General features: G+C 41.0%; 2 pseudogenes across 1 annotated transcript; one reads left to right on the forward strand and one right to left on the reverse strand.

Annotated features, from left to right (window-relative positions):
- The first annotated feature begins 2,317 nt into the window (after window positions 1-2,317).
- Window positions 2,318-19,541, forward strand: LOC120890499 (ankyrin repeat domain-containing protein 33B pseudogene; annotated as a pseudogene). Its single transcript, XR_013428001.1, has 2 exons — window positions 2,318-3,283; window positions 17,855-19,541. The product of XR_013428001.1 is annotated as an ankyrin repeat domain-containing protein 33B pseudogene (transcript).
- Window positions 3,884-5,535, reverse strand: LOC144368630 (dual specificity protein phosphatase 4 pseudogene; annotated as a pseudogene).
- Window positions 19,542-20,095: the final 554 nt, after the last annotated feature.

Below are 20,095 nucleotides of genomic sequence, written 5' to 3' on the forward strand. Positions count from 1 at the left end.
AATCCTTTTTCCTGACAGAGAAAGCATCATCCATGTTCCTTGAGTCTTCTGTGGCTGCCTTTCTTCTCATTCTTCTTCTTGCCACAGTTGTCCTATTGCTCTGTTTGGGTCATTGCCCTGTACACATTCTTATTCAATTGTCTGTGCCTTGTCTATACAGAAAACTTTCATGTTTATAATATTTTCCTGAATAGCCCACTTGTCAATGAAATCAAAATTTTTTTGTGAAAGTTTATCATCATGTAATCATGTAAGAAAGATTATAAAAATAAAGAAACCAAAAGGTGTCCATGGTCTTGAGCCACCCTGCATTTCTGAAGGCTGCCTTTCTTGAGCCTGGGCTCTTTCACTGTCTCTGCAATGGTGAGAACCTATGATATTATCATGAATAACAGCAGATCTTTATTATTGTGGTTTTCTTTTTCAGAGCTGGATTCAAATGATCCTTCAGAAATGAAGAACTCTCTGAAGCTAGAGGGTGATACTAAGGATGGCTCCTTCGCCAACAAGCATGGCCGCCACATCATAGGCCACATTGATGACTATACTGCTCTCAGAGAGCAGATTGCGGAGGGGAAACAGCTGGTTGAACAGATCCAGTCTCTCCTGACACCCACATGCAACTTCCTGGGACTTGAAGCTCAGGGCTCAGAGGTAGTCACACCTGCAGCTCCTGCCTTCACTCTTTCTTTGTCCCCTTCATCCTTAATTCTACTTTCTTCTCCCCTATTTATTTTTGTGGCCTGCATCTCCCAATGACAGAGAAAGCATCTTCCAATTATTCTAGCCAAGCCCTTGTTTCACTATCTCCTGATTCATTCTATGTTCTACTCTGTGGTATAGGAAACCAACTAGATATTCTGCCTCAGAGCCACAGAGATGTCTGTGCAGTGTTGCCACCATCCTCAGTAAAGTATTTGTTAAGAGTTGATGCCCATATGATGTTGAAATCAGCACGGTCTCATGGCTCATTATCTGTTATAGTCATGCTGACCCATGTGGATTAAAATCAATCAGATGGACACGTACTAAGGGATTTGCATCCATAAAGGCCTTGTGTGTGGAAAGAGTAAGAACCTGGAAATGGGAGGAGGCAATCTGCAAATGCTTCTCAGAGTACATCTCTGTTGAGAGACAACAAGGGCCAATGGCTGTGCTGTCTGAGCCACCAGAGACCCATGGATGTATAGACAGAGCCTTGCATCCAGGTAACCCCCACTTCAGGGAAAGATACACACCAACTAATGGGCCACAGGCCCAATGTGAGAAGTCACCTCTTGTGCCTCGAGTTCACTGGTGCAGAGGGGTCTTTTATTGTATGCGAGGAAGGTAAAAGGTCTGTAGAGGACATGACATGGGAATGAGCTGTGACAGGCTTATATAGGGTGTCCATGTGAAGAGTCATTCCAGGTAAAAGGAGCCACACTTCAGTCCTGGGACCTCAAAGGGATGAGCTAGGGTTTTCCAGGTTCAAGCAGCCCATGCTTTGTGCCTCATCAACAAAGGAAGCTTTAGTCTTGTGCAGGGCTACAATGTCCTGAGCCCTGAGATATCTCAACTTCAGTGATGTCCATGGCTCCCTCCCACCTTTCCACAGGCACCAGGCAGCAAATGTTTCCATGAGCTAAGAAGCAGTGCTCATGCCCTGCAGCGCACCCTTGATGAGTCAGCCTCACTCCTGACCATGTTCTGGAGAGCAGCTTTACCAAGCTTCCACGGCCCTGGGCTGCCTGGCAAAGTGGTAAGAGGCCAGTGTTGTCTTCTGGTATAAGCCCTGCTCTTCTGCCCCATGAGATTCTGTATTCTCAGTTCCAGGGCTTTCTGAGGGTGAGGAGCTACATAGGTTGTTAGAATGTGCTGGATCTTAATGTAGCATCCTGGAGGGAGACCCCTGGTGGATGTTTTCATTGAAGCTCTGATTACCTTACTTTGTCCTCACACCCCAAACCCCAAGATAATAATTCAAAGAGAAGAAAAGGAAATGGAGAAGTACAGACATAGATGCCCTGGTAATCTATAGATATCTGCTTCCAATAAATCTGGAGTTTGAACTAAAATTCAGGGGCCTTTGAAGCTTCTCCATTCCTCAGGGCTTCTTGGTCAAAAGATCAAAGGAAGTCACTGTGATCCTGCAGCTTCTTTCAGTCATGCTCCTAGAATCCCAGCACACCTTTTATCTGTGTTCCAATCTGGGGAAAAGGTAGAGCCCCTAAAGAATTCTCCTGCCTTGGTTGGACTAGAATCTGGATCCGCTCACTAGTTTTTATTTCCATACTAATGTAACTGGTATATTTGGGGAAAAGAACTATGCTAATTACAAGGAAGCACTTTACCATCTTCAGGTTCGTACAGACATTTTGAAATGTGAACACTGTCATCAGGTAGCCCTGTGTCCCAGACATAGTATCTCTGAAATTCCAAGTCCTGCATGGATGGGAGAAGGGTGAGACAAAACTTCTTCAAGGACTGATTTGGAGGTCTTGTTCACAGTTGGGAGTTGCTGTGGGTCTGGAGTCACAGTCTCCTTGATCCTTGATTGGGGGCTTTCAGGTTCTCAACATTCCTACCTGTGGTCTTTTTCTCAACTGTTCTGAACTGAGGGATTGAGAAGTTATAATGAAGGGAACTCAGTCTGCTGAGAAGATTATAGAGTTCTGCTTCTGATTGGTAGGAACCACAAAGAACTGAATACATTCGGTCTCCAAACTGTTGTCTGAGAGCTTGTCCTTCTTCCCCAGGATGAATCAATGGAAAGGGAGCTCCTGGATCTGCGAGCCCAAGTATCCAAACAGGAGAAGCTCCTTGAGAGCACAGCTGAGCGTCTGAAGACTGCTAACCAGCAGAAGAAGAACATGGAGCAGTTCATTGTCAGCCAGCGTAGGTGCCCCTGAGCTGTGGAGCAGCAGAGGAAAGGGCTGGTCTTGCAGATGTCCCACTTGTGCTGCAGATAAACAGTGACCACAGAGGCACTGGGAATGTTGGGAAGGGAGAGTCTGATGCACTGGGCCCAACCCTCCTGTGACATGAGCAATTGTGGTTGCAGAAGGAGGGGGGGACAAAGGGGTCAGCAAGAGGCCATGATTGAGGGGTGAGAAGAAAATGCATGCCCAGCAAGTAGGGCCCAGCTAGAAATTCCTTCTTTCTGGGGCTCTTTTCTTCTTTCAGTGACCAGGACACATGATGTTTTGAAGAAGGCAAGGGCTAACTTGGAGCTAAAGCAACGATTGCATCTTACACAGTCACAGAGCCTGCTTCAAATTCATCACCATCTGACATCAGCTCTGTAAGTGACCCTGACCTCCTTTACCTTCTAGGAGATATCAGGTTCACCACACAGGTCTTAGCTCCTGGATAGCCTCCTCTTAAGATTCCATCCCTTCACCCTCCTGCCCGCTCAGCTTTCTACCCTGTTATTATTCTCCTCTCCTCACCATCTCTCCCCTTTAGCCCAATTTTCTCTCCTTGATGTCAGTCAAGCAAGAAGCCAGAGAAATGCAGTTCAGTTGGTCCCTGAGGGAAGAAACTTTCAAAGTCTCTCTGTGAATTAGTTGTCTAGCAAGAGATCTTGAGGCCATAAGTGCATTCTGGACTTTCCTGAACTACTTTATGAAAAACCAAATAAGGCATAACCTTATAAATTGACTTTAGTGCACAAAATTAGGTTAAGAACAGCATTTTATTTTAACACCTCATTTTCTTTAAAAAATATGAAGGAAGATCCATTTGGTCTCCTGGATATAAAAGAAAAAACTGATAAATGAAAAAAAGATATATGAAAGATGATATGTCATGAGCTTTGTAATGTTTTCAACATCTGCCATAGTAGACATTAGACTTATTATGTACTCTTGAAACAAATTTTATATTGTTCAGTCCCCACGAGGATCTTGCATCCCTTGCTGGCAGCAACCTTGGTTTTAGGGGTTAGGTGAGTGGCTCCGAGTGCTGGGGGAGGTAGTGCTGAGGCCGAGAAGGTCCAGCAGTCAGCTGAGGGCCGAGTGCACACCCAGGAAGATAGGGAAGCTGAAGACAAATTGTGAGGTAAGGGTGGGAGTGGGCTTGCAGCACCCCTAAGGGGCCTGAAGGGCTGGCGGGCCTGGAGGGGCAGGATGTGGCCAGCACCTGGGACAGCTGCTCCATGCAGCTCAAGGCCTTCTCCAGCCTCAGCTGCCCATTCCTTATTCCTGCTAAGCCAAGCAGATGGTAGCAGAGCACAGGATGCCCTCCTAGCAGTGCACCATCCCTGGACTGCGGTAGTCCTTTACCACACAGTCCTACTCCATGGCTTCCATGAACCAGGAGCCCATGTTGGACTTGTGGTTGTCTTCCACCAGATGCATTTCTACTGGTAGCATCCTTCCATGTGGTTTGGGCATTCGGAGGAGATATTCAACAGGGCTGTGATCCCTAAGGCATTCAGCATGTCTATCCAGGAAGCATTGTAGGCACCCTAGAAGTAGAAGAACCAAAGAATCTCCAAGGGACCCCTCTGCCTGGATGCGCAGAGCAGTTCCACTGGAGCTGCAGCCCAGGTGACAGGACTCAGTGGCACTGGTGGGATGTCTGCCGGGTCCTTGGTTTTGGAACAGAATTCTGGGTAAGCAGAGGAAAACTTCTCACAGTCACGTTTGAGCAAGCAGATGTCTGCTCACTGGGGCTTAGGATGGAGTGCCTGCACTACTAGGGTCATGGTGCAGTCCTCCCTGAGCCCTTGGCATGCAAGCTCCATTCAAAGTAGAGGATGACAGCCAAGTAGAGGCTAGAGTACAAGAGGCTTCCTCTTGGGCGTGCAGATTGGACTCCAGTCTCATGGAGCCTTTGTTCCGCCTATTGTCCTGGGTGTTGTATCAAAGGAGGTGGACCTAACCTCCAATAGGAAAGGTGTGCAAAAAATCGAGCAGCAAGCGTTTACTGGTGCTGCCCAGCCCCAGGGTTGGAGGCTGCCCCTGCTGTCAGCCCAGCTGCCGCCACTCACTGCACCATCCACCCCGCTCCTCAACCCTTGGCAACCACCAGCTCCCAACCTCTGCCTCGGTGGTTCTCGCTTAGCTTCATCAGCCTTTTGAGCACATTGCCACCCATCTCTCCCAGTTAATCAATCGTCACCATGGAGTGTAGGAACTGGGGCGATAGATAGTCATTTAGGCCAGCCAGGCAACAGGAATGGGCGAACAAGGGTTAAGAGAAGGAGCCTTCAGAAGTGACCACCAACTTGGTCCCCTGAGGCTTGGGCGGCCACACCCGTATTGGGTCACCTTCCTCCTGCATGTTCAGGTTACATAGCACTTCTAGCAGCCTCAGGTGCTTTGCATGAGCTTGCACTCACTAGGGGGTGGCAGCAGAAGTGTGTGTGTTGAAGGGAGAGTAGCGCTGGCTCCTTCCTGTCATTGCCTCAAAGGTGTTTTGCTGCTCCTGCACCTTGGGTTGCAGCCTGCTCATTGCTGCTCTTCCCCTAGCACCCGCCAGAGTTCTGGGCACTGCATCCACTTTTTCTTGGAGGAAGTTTGATAATTGGTTTGGCAAGATGCTTGTCATCTATGTTGTCATTGAGATAATTGTTTTTCATATCATACATCATTACAAGAGTATACATAGTACTAAGTCATTGTAACATCATAGGATCAATTCAGATAACTTTTGTATTTGGTATTGCTCATTGTGCTTTTCTATCTTACTTGGTTTTGTCCTCATAAAGTTTCGTGAACTTTTTGAGAAATTTTTTTCTGTTTTCTTGGGTTTTTTTATGGTGTAATCATTTTCTCCTGTCTTTATTTTACCTGGATAAAGATAATAAGGGTAGGCCCTTATTATCTTTTCCCATCCACTTTGTTCTAATTTCTTCCCTCTTGTTTTTTGTTTGTTTGTTTTTGTTTTGTTTTTGTAACTAATCAAGGTAGATGATCAGAGTCAACATTTATTTTATCCATCCATATATCTTTTTCTAATGTAAGCAAGTTGAAGTAGAAGCAGTACTTTAAGAACTTCTTAAGACGCATCCTGTTGCTGTTGATTGGTTGAATGTCAGTTATCTTGTGCTCAAAATTATTTCCAAATTTCCTTGTAAGTTTTATCTTTACCCCATATGTATACTTTACTAAAATGCTTTGGTTCATTTCAAAACTTTTGGTGATTTTTCACAAGGTTTACTTTGTTGACTCATCGTTTAGTTCTGTTGTCAAATCATCTACTCTGAAAAACATCTTTAAGAAAATTTGAGACTCCCTTTTTGCTTGTATTAGGTCACTTGCCAACACAGTGACAAAATACCTGAGATAAACAATTGAAAAGAAGGGAAGATGCATTTAAGATTTCCAGGAATCAAGGAAAAAGTGGGAATGTCCAAGAGTGCTGTCTGTACATGGGTCCACTGCCCAGAAACCCCAGCCCCTTTATGCTTTTCTTTCAACCCACTGTTCAGCCACACAGCTCCCAGGGAAGCAGGGCACCCATGCAAGGGCACAAGTGGCTTTTCTGAAAACAGTAAGCCTCACCCAATCATGGGGCTTTGAGACAGGCAGACAGGATGAACCATGCCAACGCAGGTTATGGTTCATGGAAGCACATGTAGTGAACCTGGGCCTGTTATTCTGGGTGAGAAAGAGCATTCTGACCTGATTGTGACATTGAGGCTTGAAGTCATTCATGGGTGAACAGAGATGTTTGTTGCTATGTAGCCTCTTCAAGGGCTTTAAAAATGCCCTCCTTTCTAGTCAAGTTTGAAAGGACCTCTAATCTGGCACTCAATGACAACACTGTTCAACAACACTGCAAATGAAGTAACTTTTTCCTTCCCTGCTCCCCCAGCCTTTCCCAAAGAAGTACATCCTTCTTTCTCCAAAACCATTGCTCCTTCTGAAATGGCTCCTTAAAATGGCTTTAGTCCGAGTCAGGCTTCAACATGGCCCCCCAGATGCTCTTCACAGGAGCTGTCACCAGGCAAAGACTCTGGTCCCAACCCCAACTCTCTTGCACTTCTAGAATCCAAGGAGACCTGAACAGTGGAGTCCCCATTTCAGTCAAAAGAGGGCCTTTGAAAAGAGTCTCCTCACAGGAGTTTAATTATGCAAGACTATATTAGTATACCTCCAGTAATCTGCCTAAAATTAAGAACTACAATATATGCAAAAGAGAGAAGATGGTGCTTCAAAGTACAAAATATTCATTTTGGGTCTATGCCTAAGTAATTGCTTTCCCCCATGATCTTGCCAGATAATTCACTGAAGAAAAATCTGAATTGTACCAGAGTTTCCAGGAGCACCATATGTAATATGGCCTCTGTCACAGACAGTAGGCCTAGAAGAAAAATGCTCCAAAGACCAAACCACACATCAGAGAGAGAGAGAGAGAGAAAATAAACAAAAAAAGGTTCTATGGTTGTGGTCAATGTGCCCAGGATCCAGAAGCATGAATAACTAAGAAATAGTCCTTTCCCTTCCTTTCTCTTCCACCCCATCCTGCCTCTCAGGGACAACAAAGTCAAGATCTTCAGCTGACATGCACACATCTTCAAGGCACCGTTCAGCTCCTGGCCACTTGCACATCTGCCTGCTATGGTGCTGCACAATTTGCGATCCCACATTGGTATATGCTACATCCACTGGCCCTGGACTCTATGTACATATCTACTCTAAGCAAATTCTTAATAATTATTATAAATAAATTATTATTAGTGCTTCTCAAGTTGCATGATCAGAGTCAACACTGATTTTATCCCTGTGTCTTTTTCTAATATAAGCAGGTGGAATTAGAAGCACTTCTTTATAAATTGCTTCATCTGCCTCTTATTGCTTTTGATTTGTTGAATCTTTGTTATCTGTCAGCTCAAAAGTATTTCTAATTTTCCTTGTAATGTTTTTCTTTACCCCATATATATATTTTTTATAAAAGTATTTGCTTTATTTAAAACTCTGATGATCTTTGACTTATTTTTTATTGTTGACTCATAATTTAATTCTATGTTCAAATCATCTATTCTCAATAAATCCTTGAGGAAATTTTGTGTCTTGCTTTATGATTGCATTTGTTATCTTGCTTTCACTGTTTCAAAATACCTGAGATAATTTTTTTTTCCTTATACTTTTCCTGTTAATGATAGTATTTCCAACTGTATATGTGGCAGTTGATTTTCTGTAGTTATTGTCAACATTTCTGCATACAATGTTTTTATACTAGGTCCTTGTTCATTTTTTATATATGTTTTATACATATTTTCACATGCATATTATTTGAATATTCATGTTTTATATATATATATATATATATATATATATATATATATTCATACTCTAACACTTACACTACACAATATTTAATAATAACCCTAAATTTACCCCATTTCTAAACCTACATTAATACAAAAGCATATCTAGTAATATAAATATTTTTGCATAGACTTATTCAAATATGCAATTAATAATCCTATACCTATGTGTTTATATATGTTCACATGTAATTTATCTGTGCATTTGGAAATTAATGAATATGTATTTATACATCTCATACCTTTATCTATTTCAAAACACATATATTTCTGTGTATTTTAATGCAAATTTTTACAGGTATAATCTTATGATTATTCATATTTTTCAATATAACTTATTCATTTTCTAATGTTTATGTGTATTTTGACTTGCATTCAATTATCAATGGTATATTTAATATATATTTTATATATATATATCTTCTTTCACAAATTAAAAATGTGTCTTCCTACATCTCACATTAAAACCTTCCCAATTTCAAAACATCAAAATTGCACATGTAGTGAGGAACATGGCTGCCAGCGAAGAGGCAGCACATACAATGCCTCCGTGGTAAGGGGATCAGAGAGACTCATTAATACACCCACATGCGTCCTGCTGGGAAACTTCAAGCAAATTTCCTCTGAAAGGAGACCTTCCTGGAACTAGTAAGTTTAATAGGAGGTGTTAGATTGTCACAAAATACTGAATCTCGGCAACCCAGAGCAGGGGCACAGTCCCGCCGGGGGCCGCCGAATGGCCGCTGCCTACACATTGCAGTGAGCATAGGAGCGAACACTAACCGCCTGGACCCCTGCGAGCGGGCTCTGTGGACCCAAGCCGACCGCCACCCACGAGCGGCAGCGAGTTTAGGAGCAGGCGCGACCTGCCCAGGTCCCGCGAGCTGGCTCTCTGAATCGCAGCTGGCGCAGGCCACATGCTGCATTGTTTTTGGGAACCATTGCTGCCTGCCTGGATCCCCGCGGGCGGGCCCTGTGAACCCAAGCCGACCGCCGCCCACAAGCGGCAGCGAGTTTAGGATTAGGAGCGACCTACCCGGGTCCCGCGAGCTGGCTCTCTGAATCGCAGCTGGCGCAGGCCACACGCTGCACTGTTTTGGGGAACCATTGCTGCCTGCCTGGATCCCCACGGGCGGGCCCTGTGAACCCAAGCTGACCGCCGCCCACAAGCGGCAGCGAGTTTAGGATCAGGAGCGACCTGCCCAGGTCCCGCGAGCTGGCTCTCTGAATCGCAGCTGGCGCAGGCCACACGCTGCACTGTTTTTGGGAACCATTGCTGCCTGCCTGGATCCCCGCGGGCGGGCCCTGTGAACCCAAGCCGACCGCCGCCCACACGCTGCAACGAGTTTAGGAGCAGGAGTGGCCTGCCTGGGTCCCCGCAGCCCGGCTTCGTGAACCGCCCACACATAACATCAAACTTGGGAGCAGTTGCTGGCTGTCTGCCTGTCCCCCCTCCCTCCTCCGGGCTGACTTGGTGAACCTCAACCAGCCGCTGCTCACACGGCACAGTGAACTTGGGAGCTGGCGCTGCCTGCCTGGCTGCTTGGGCTCCCCGCAGACCAGCTCTGTGAACCGACGCTGGCTACCGCCAAGCGGCCACTGCCTACACCCTTGCAGTGAGTGGGGGAGCAGACACTGCCTGCCCGGCCCCGAGGGCCCGACTCTGTGAACCTCCTCTGGCGGTTTGGAGCTGCAGACCACCACCCTCCACCTGCCAACCCAGTGCTGCAAACGACCCCTGACCAGCTCTGCAAAAGGCCCCGCCCACACAGCGAACAACAGGAAGGGAGACCCGCCCAATCCTGGAGGAAGTACCGCTGCACAGTGATTGACTCCCGCCTACTGAGAGGAGAAACTTGGCCTGGTGGGCATAGCTCCACCCACTGGAAGAGCAGTTAATCGAACTCTAGGACTGCATTTATAAAAATTTTTTTTTTTACTGTCTTTTTAAATGTTTTTTAATCCATCTTATTTTATTTTATTCTATTTTTTAAATCTCATTTTCCATTTCTACTATTATTATTTCTCTTTAAATCCCTTTTAATCTTCTATTCTTTTCTATCCTTCTTTTCTCCTGTCTTTACATCTCTTTTTAATTTTCTTATTCCCCCTTCCTTGAATTCTACCTGCTTACTCTTATTCTCTTTAGTGACTTCTACCCATCCCTTCTAATACCTTTCCTCCCAAGCTTCAAATATATTTATAGGAGTAAACAGTAACTCAGCAGTCAAACAGAACAAGAAACAATATGAACAGCATGAAAAAGCAAGGAAGAAAAGGAGTGCAAACAATGCAGGGCAGCCTAAATATTCAGGAGGATATAGAACCACCAGAAAAATGGTCATATAAAGAACTCATGGAACACCTGAGACAGATGGAACGGAACCTTAAAGAGGATACAAGACAGCAAATTCAAGCAGCGAAAGAACACATTGAGAATGTATTACACAAACAGATAAAGGAAGAAGTTAAGCATCTTTATCAGGAGATAGAGACTATAAAAAAGAATCAAACCATAATCTTAGAAATGAAGGAAACTATAAACCAAATTAAAAACTCAAATGAGAGTATCATTAATAGAGTGGAGCAAGTAGAAGCTAGAACATCAGATAATGAAGACAAAATATATCATCTGCAAAAGAGGCTAGCCATCTCAGATAGGCTGGTTAAAAATCATGAGAGAAGCATACAAGAGATATGTGATAATATAAAAAAACCAAATTTAAGAGTCATTGGGATAGAGGAAGGGATAGAGATTCAAACAAGGGGAATGAGTAATCTACTAGATGAAATAATCACAGAAAACTTTCCAGAATTAAAAAAGGAAACAGATATTCAAATTGTAGATGCATACAGGACACCGAACATACAAAATCACAGTAGACCAACGCCAAGACACATTGTTATGAAGATATCCAATATACAGAACAAAGAGAAAATATTAAAAGCTACAAGAGAAAAGAGAAAGATTACATTCAGGGGTAAACCAATAAGGTTAACAACGGACTTCTCAACTCAGACGCTGAAAGCGAGAAGATCCTGGAATAACGTATTTCAAACACTGAAAGACAATGGATGCCAACCAAGAATTCTGTACCCAGCAAAATTAAGCTTCAGATACGACAACGAAATAAAAATCTTTCACGATAAACAAAAACTAAAAGAATTTGCAGCCAGAAAACCAGCGTTGCAAAGCATCTTGAGCAAAACACTTCACGAGGAAGAAACGGAAAACAATAACCAAAGCCAACAGTGGGAAGTACCTCAGTAAAGACAGACGGAGGGGGGAAAACTAATCATGGTGAAACAAACGCAATTAAAAAAAAATGAGATAAATAATCAAATATGGCTGGAAGTACAAACTATATATCAATAGTAACTCTAAACATTAATGGTTTAAACACTCCAATAAAACGACATAGGCTGGTAACATGGATCAAAAAAACAAATCCAACAATATGCTGTCTCCAGGAGACTCACCTGACTGGAAAAGACATACACAGGCTAAAGGTGAAAGGTTGGGAAAAAATATACCACGCACATGCTCCTCGCAAGCAAGCAGGGGTGGCCATCCTCATATCGAATAAAATCGACTTCAAGACTAAGTTAATCCAAAGGGATAAGGAAGGACATTATATACTGTTAAAAGGAACCATTAAACAACAAGACATAACAATTATCAATATTTATGCACCAAATAATGGCACTTCGAAGTTTATAAAACAAATTCTCCTCAAGTTCAAGAATCAAATAGACCACAACACAATAATTATGGGTGACTTCAACACACCTCTCTCACCATTGGACAGATCCTCCAAGCAAAAGTTGAATAAAGAAACTATAGACCTCAATACCACAATCAATAACCTAGACTTAACTGACATATATAGAATATACCAACCATCATCGAATGGATATACTTTTTTCTCAGCAGCACATGGATCCTTCTCAAAAATAGACCATATATTATGCCATAGGGCAACCCTCAATAAATATAAAGGGGTAGAGATTATACCATGCATTTTATCTGATCATAATGGATTGAAACTGGAAATTAATGATAAAAGAAGGGAAAATCCAATATCACATGGAAAATGAACAATATGTTACTGAATGATCAAAGGGTTACAGAAGACATAAAGGAGGAAATCAAAAAATTCTTAGAGATAAATGAAAATGCAGACACAACCTATCGGAATCTATGGGACACAATGAAAGCAGTTTTAAGAGGGAAATTCATCGCCTGGAGGTCATTCCTCAAAAAAAGGAAAAACCAACAAATAAATGAGCTCACACTTCATCTCAAAGCCCTAGAAAAGGAAGAGCAAAACAATAGCAAATGCAGCAGAAAGCAAGAAATAATTAAAATCAGAGCGGAAATCAATGAAATTGAAACAAAAGAAACTATCGAAAAAATTAACAAAACTAAAAGTTGGTTCTTTGAAAAAATAAACAAGATTGACAAACCTTTAGCCATGCTAACGAAGAGAAGAAGAGAGAGAACTCAAATTACTAACATAAGGGATGAAAAAGGCAATATCACAACAGACGCCACAGAAATACAGAAGACAATTAGAAACTATTTTGAAAACCTATATTCCAATAAAATAGAAGATAGTGAAGACATCGATAAATTTCTTAGGACATATGATTTGCCCAGACTGAGTCAGGAGGACACACACGATTTGAACAGACCAATATCAATGGATGAAATTGAAGAAGTAATCAAAAGACTACCAACCAAGAAAAGCCCAGGACCGGATGGGTATACAGCGGAGTTTTACAAAACCTTTAAAGAAGAATTAATACCAATACTTTTCAAGTTATTCCAGGAAATAGAAAAAGAGGGAGTCCTTCCAAATTCATTCTATGAGGCCAACATCACATTGATTCCAAAACCAGACAAAGACACAGCAAAGAAAGAAAACTACAGACCAATATCTCTGATGAACCTAGATGCAAAAATCCTCAATAAAATTCTGGCGAATCGGATACAAAGACACATCAAAAAAATTGTGCACCATGAACAAGTTGGATTCATCCCTGGGATGCAGGGATGGTTCAATATACGGAAATCAATAAATGTAATTCACCATATCAATAGACTTAAAGATAAGAACCATATGATCATCTCGATAGACGCAGAAAAAGCATTCGACAAAGTACAGCATCCCTTTATGTTCAAAACATTAGAAAAACTAGGGATAACAGGAACTTACCTTGATATTGTAAAAGCTATTTACGCTAAGCCCCAGGCTAGCATCATTCTGAATGGAGAAAAATTGAAGGCATTCCCCTTAAAATCAGGAACAAGACAGGGATGCCCTCTATCACCACTTCTATTCAATATAGTTCTCGAAACACTGGCCAGAGCAATTAGACAAACGAAAGAAATTAAAGGCATAAAAATTGGAAAGGAAGAACTTAAATTATCACTATTTGCAGATGACATGATTCTATACCTAGAAGACCCAAAATGGTCTACAAAAAAACTACTAGAACTAATAAATGAATTCAGCAAAGTGGCAGGATATAAAATCAACACGCACAAATCAAAGGCATTTCTGTATATCAGCAACAAAACCTCTGAAATGGAAATAAGGAAAACCACTCCATTCACAATATCCTCAAGAAAAATAAAATACTTGGGAATCAACCTAACAAAAGAGGTGAAAGATTTATACAATGAAAACTACAGATCCCTAAAAAGAGAAGTAGAAGAAGATCTTAGAAGATGGAAAGATATACCCTGTTCATGGATAGGCAGAACTAACATCATAAAAATGGCGATATTACCAAAAGTCCTCTATAGGTTTAATGCAATGCCAATCAAAATTCCAATGGCATTGCTTGTAGAAATAGATAAAGCAATCATGAAATTCATATGGAAAAATAAAAGACCCAGAATAGCAAAAGCAATTCTAAGCAGGAAGTGTGAATCAGGTGGTATAGCAATACCAGATTTCAAACTATACTACAGAGCAATAGTAACAAAAACAGCATGGTACTGGTACCAAAACAGGCGGGTAGACCAATGGTACAGAATAGAGGATACAGAGACTAATCCACAAAGTTACAACTATCTTATATTCGATAAAGGGGCTAAAAGCATGCAATGGAGGAAGGATAGCATTTTCAACAAATGGTGTTGGGAAAACTGGAAATCCATATGCAACAAAATGAAACTGAATCCCCTCCTCTCACCATGCACAAAAATTAGCTCAAAATGGATCAAGGACCTTGATATCAAATCAGAGACTCTGCGTATGATAGAAGAAAAAGTTGGCTACGATCTACATATTGTGAGATCAGGCTCCAAATTCCTTAACAGGACACCCATAGCACAAGAGTTAATAGCAAGAATCAACAAATGGGACTTACTTAAACTAAAAAGTTTTTTCACAGCAAGAGAAACAATAAGAGAAGTAAATCGGGAGCCTACATCATGGGAACAAATTTTTACCCCCCACACTTCAGATAGAGCCTTAATATCCAGAGTTTACAAAGAACTCAAAAAATTGGACAATAAGACAACAAATAACCCAATCAACAAATGGGCCAAGGACCTGAACAGACACTTCTCAGAGGAGGACATACAATCAATCAACAGATACATGAAAAAATGCTCACCATCTCTAGCAGTCAGAGAAATGCAAATCAAAACTACCCTAAGATACCATCTCACTCCAGTAAGATTGGCAGCCATTATGAAGTCAAATAATAACAAGTGCTGGCGAGGATGTGGGGAAAAGGGTACTCTAATACATTGCTGGTGGGACTGCAAATTGGTTCGGCCAATTTGGAAAGCAGTATGGAGATTCCTGGGAAAGCTAGGAATGGAACCACCATTTGACCCAGTTATTGCCCTTCTTGGTCTATTCCCTGAAGACCTTAAAAGAGCGTACTACAGGGATATGGCCACATCGATGTTCATAGCAGCACAATTCACAATAGCTAGACTGTGGAACCAACCCAGATGCCCTTCAATGGATGAATGGATTAAAAAAATGTGGCATTTATACACTATGGAGTATTACACAGCACTAAAAAATGACAAAATCATGGAATTTGCAGGGAAATGGATGGCATTAGAGCAGATTATGCTCAGTGAAGCTAGCCAATCCCTAAAAAACAAATACCAAATGTCTTCTTTGATATAATGAGAGCAACTAAGAATAGAGTAGGGAGGAAGAGCAGGAAGAAAAGATTGACATTAAACAGAGGCACGAGATGGGAGGGAAAGAGAGAGAAAAGTGGAATTGCATGGAAATGGAAAGAGACCCTCATTGTTATAAAAAACTACATAAAAGAGGTTGTGAGGGGAATTGGAAGAAAAATAAGGAGAGAAATGAATTACAGTAGATGGGATAGAAAGAAAAGATGGGGGGGGAGGGGGATAGTAGAGGATAGGAAAGGTAGCAGAATACATCAGTCACTAGTATGGCATTATGTAAAAATGTGAATGTGTAACCTATGTGATTCTGCAATCTGTATTTGGGGTAAAAATGGGAGTTCATAACTCACTTGAAACTATTGTTCGAAGTATGATATGTCAAGAGCTTTGTAATGTTGTGAACAACCAATAAAAAAAAAAGTGAAAAAAAATATATATATACAATAAGACTCAACAGAAAAAAAAAATTGCACATGTACATTTTTAAAATATTCAGATAAAAGCATATATACTTATATGAATACTCAAATGTATTTATATTTACATACACATTTATCAATGTTATATTTGCAGAAGTGTTATTATATATTCTTATATAAAATTTGTTTTTGCATTTGCATATTAAAATTTGTATTTATGTCTCATATTAACATTTCCCTGTTTCCAAACATATATTTATGATAATTTTTATGCAAATATTACCATGTACATTCTTAGGTTTATTCATGTTTTCAACAAATATATTTATTCTCTAAAGCTAAACCTAAATGTACACAAAAATTTGAAGTTAATACTAACCCTATATTTACTTGTATACCTAAATCTACCTTAAAATAAATGCATATATAATAATTTTAATATTCATTTCTAAATAGTTATGTATACAATTATCAATGTTGGCATATTTGAATATGTATAAGTATATATTCATGTATATAATTAATCTATGCAGCTCTATTTTTAAAAATCTGTATTCATATGTGTCACATCAATACCTTTATTAGTTCAGAGCTGGGGCTGGGAGTCAGTAGTAGTGCACTTTACTGGCATGTGTGAGGCACTGGGTTCGATTCTCAGCACTGCATATAAATAAATAAAATAAAGGTGCATCAACAACTAAAATTTTTTAAATAAATAAAAAACAAAAACCTTCCTGAGTTCAAAAAATATATGTTTATTTATATTTTCATACATGTATTCATGAGTAATTCTAATGAGTATTTTTGGTTTTCCATGTGCATTTTCCATATGCATAAGCCTAGCCCTTACCCTACACAAAATTTAACACTAAACCTAAATATAACCTTATACCTGAATCTACATTAATATAGAAGCATACATAAAATTGTGAATAAACATGTGTAATGAGACATATATTCAATTATAAAAAGTATATTTGCATATATATTATATATGCATATTTATTTGTGCATTCACAAATTTTAAAATGTGTATGTGTACATCTCACATTAAACTCTTTCCTATTTCAAAAAATATGTTTATATACATATATTTTCACAAGTACATTCTTAGAAATATTCATGTTTTTTGATATACATATTCATTCCCTAGCCATAATGCTAACCCTTGCTATAATTTAATACTAATCCTATGCATACCCCTTGTAATTAAACCTAATTTTACATAAAAGCTTATGTATTTACATGAATATTTGTGTGTATTTTGACATATATATTCAATTATTAATGGCATATGTGCATGTTTTTTGTATTAATATATATTATCTACCTCTGCATTTGCAAAATAAAAAATGTATATTCATACAACTCACATTAAATCCTTCACTATTTCAAAGCATATGTTTTTATATATATTTTCATAGATATTTTCACAAGTGTATGTTCATGAATATTCATGTTTCTGATAAACTTATTCATTCCCAAACATCAACAGTAACCCAAGCCATAATTTAATACTAACTCTCACAACACCCTTATACCTAAACCTAATTTTTAAATAAACTTATGTGCAGTAATATGAATGTGTACATGTATTTCAACTTAGATATTCGATTATCAATGGTATGTTTACATATATATTATCGTATATGCATATATAAAATTTATCTGTACAATTGCAATTTTAAAATGTATATGTATAAGTCTCACTTCCCTATTTCTAAACATATACCAGGGGCATAGTGACACAAACCTGTAATCCCAGTGGCTCTTGAGTCTCAGGATGATCTGGAGTTCAAAACCAGCCTCAGCAAAGCAAGGCAATAAGCAACTCAGTAAGACTCTCTAAGTAAAATGTGAGATGGAGTTAGGGATGTGGCTCAGTGATCAGGGATGCCCCTGAGCTCAAGCCCTGGTAACAGACAAGCTAAAATGTGAAGTAAAGAATACTCTGGCAGACACCCGCAGAATTGCTTCTGATGATTCCTTGTATCTTTGCAGAGGTGAGGAGAAATGCAGTATGGTGAGCATGGACAGCACCCTGGAGGACATCCTGGAGGAGGGCACCTCTTTGCACACTGGCTGTGCCAGGGATGTGGGGCTCCCGCAGGCGCTGGTGCAGTGGGGTCCACGGGATGAGGAGATGCAGGGGACTAACTGCACTGCTTGAAGGGCCTTTTTGTAGTCTGCTTTGTGGACACTGTGGTGGCCTTAGCAGAGTTCCCCAATGAGAACATGGCACTAATCACAGCTGTGCCTGCAGGACACCCCACCATCACCAACTACCTGTTGAAGTATTTCTCTGGTCTTGATCTTGAAAAAAGGAACGTGTTCAGCTTCACTGCCATGATGAAAGTCACCATGCAGGGCTAAACGGAGTGTGTCAGAGTCCTGATGCAGGGGCAGATGTACATGGAAGGAACACCCATTGCAGGATGCCCCTCCCCAGAAGTAGGCCGCTTACATAGGCTGGGTGTAGGCTTCGCGCAACTCTCCCAAGAACAGTTTGGGGAAAAGTACAGGCTAGAGCTGCTGCTGCCCTCTGAGGCAGTTCTGAAGCCTGCAACCTCCAAAAAAGTGTTTGCAGAGACTCATTGAGTTTGTGTAGTCCATGCTGACCTCGTGCTCCAGCTGGGGCCTGGAGGATGGGAGCATCTTAGACCATATGATCAGAATGAGCATAAGCTTTTACAGTCCAATTGTGGCCATCATCTGCAAAACTGTGTGCCCTGAGGACCTTTCCTGTGGGCGAAAAAGGCAGCAGGCAGTAAGGAAATCCTATCAGCTAAGGGAGAACCAGGACACCCTTGCCCAAGACAGGGACAAGGAAGAAGGCGCTGAACAACAATATCAGTCTTCTGAGGCTATGACAGCCTCCAGAGAGGAGGTTCCAAGAGTTGGTCCCCTGTCTTCCTTCCTGCCAGGGGCCCAGGGGTCAGCCTCTGCCTGGTAAAAGGCCAGCCTTCTGCCCCTGAAGCTCTTGCATCAGAGAAGTGAGTGGCCAGGTGTGTGTTCCTCAGCATCCACATCAGCAAAGTGCAGACACCCATCTTTCAGAGGACTGGATAGCCCTCAAGGGAAGCACCAAGATGGCACCCACCTGCAGATTCCCAAGCAGCAGTAGAAGGAGGCCAAGGAAGAAAAGGGGAAGGCATATGGGGCAGAGAGGAAGCACCTGGCAGAAGCACAGAAGAAAAGGCAGGCACCACGCAGGAGGAAAATAACATGAGGGGGTATGTTGAGCAGAGGGCCTGTGTCAGGCTAGCAGCTGTGGACTTGGTGCAGAGCTAGGAGATGCACAATGGAGGAGAGAAGCACAGGGCAGGGGGTCCCAGGATGGGTGCACAGAAGAATGCACAGGGCTTCTGCAGTGCGCTGAGCCAGTCCTGCACAGCCTCTCCTGACAGACTTCTTCCCAGAACCTAGGAGGTGACTAAGCTGTTCCTAACTGGGAATGACACAAACTGATTTGTCTAACACCCATTATCCAAGTAATCAATACACCTACAGGCTAATTTACCTAAATGACACCATTTAGAGAACCACAATTAAGAAATTTATAAAAGGGTAATTTATTTAAAAAACAATATATAAAAGGGCAGGTTCTTTGCATTATTTTGTATGTTTAATCATTATTCACCAATCTGCAGCATTTTACAGGTGATGAGGCTCTTTGTATTTAAACAAGTTTAAATACATGTTCCCAAAGACCCTTGGATTAAAATATTTGTGGTAGCTGTATGAATAAACAGAGAACTCATGGGATTCTCTCTCTTTTAGATATTGGTTTTGGCTTTTACCTTCTCCATCTCATGTGGGTGCCCATTTGCACTATATTTTCCTAATAATTTTATTAATAGGAAATTTATACCCTGCTGTTCCATTTCCATGTTTTTCTGCATATATGATAAACTCGAGTCATAGGGTAATATTTTTGAAGCCATTTTTACAATGCCAATCAAACCTGGAATTTTTATATTAATGATATGCAGGTCAGTTAAGGGGATACCACTATAAGCTGAATTCACATGTGCAGAAGCTGGGATATTTGTTTTGTTTGATGGAAGCTTTGACTTTCACAGCAAAAAGACCAAGTGAAACAGTTCAGAGTTCAGTGTATCTTATTTTAAATCTCTTTTGGCCATACAGTAATAATAAAAATGTTTGTCAAATTATTATGAAATAATGCATAAATAAACATGCATTTCTTGCTTGGTTCATTTTAAACGGAGGCTTTGGAAA

This window comes from Ictidomys tridecemlineatus, chromosome 11 (assembly GCF_052094955.1).
Source record: "Ictidomys tridecemlineatus isolate mIctTri1 chromosome 11, mIctTri1.hap1, whole genome shotgun sequence".
Taxonomy (NCBI): domain Eukaryota; kingdom Metazoa; phylum Chordata; class Mammalia; order Rodentia; family Sciuridae; genus Ictidomys; species Ictidomys tridecemlineatus.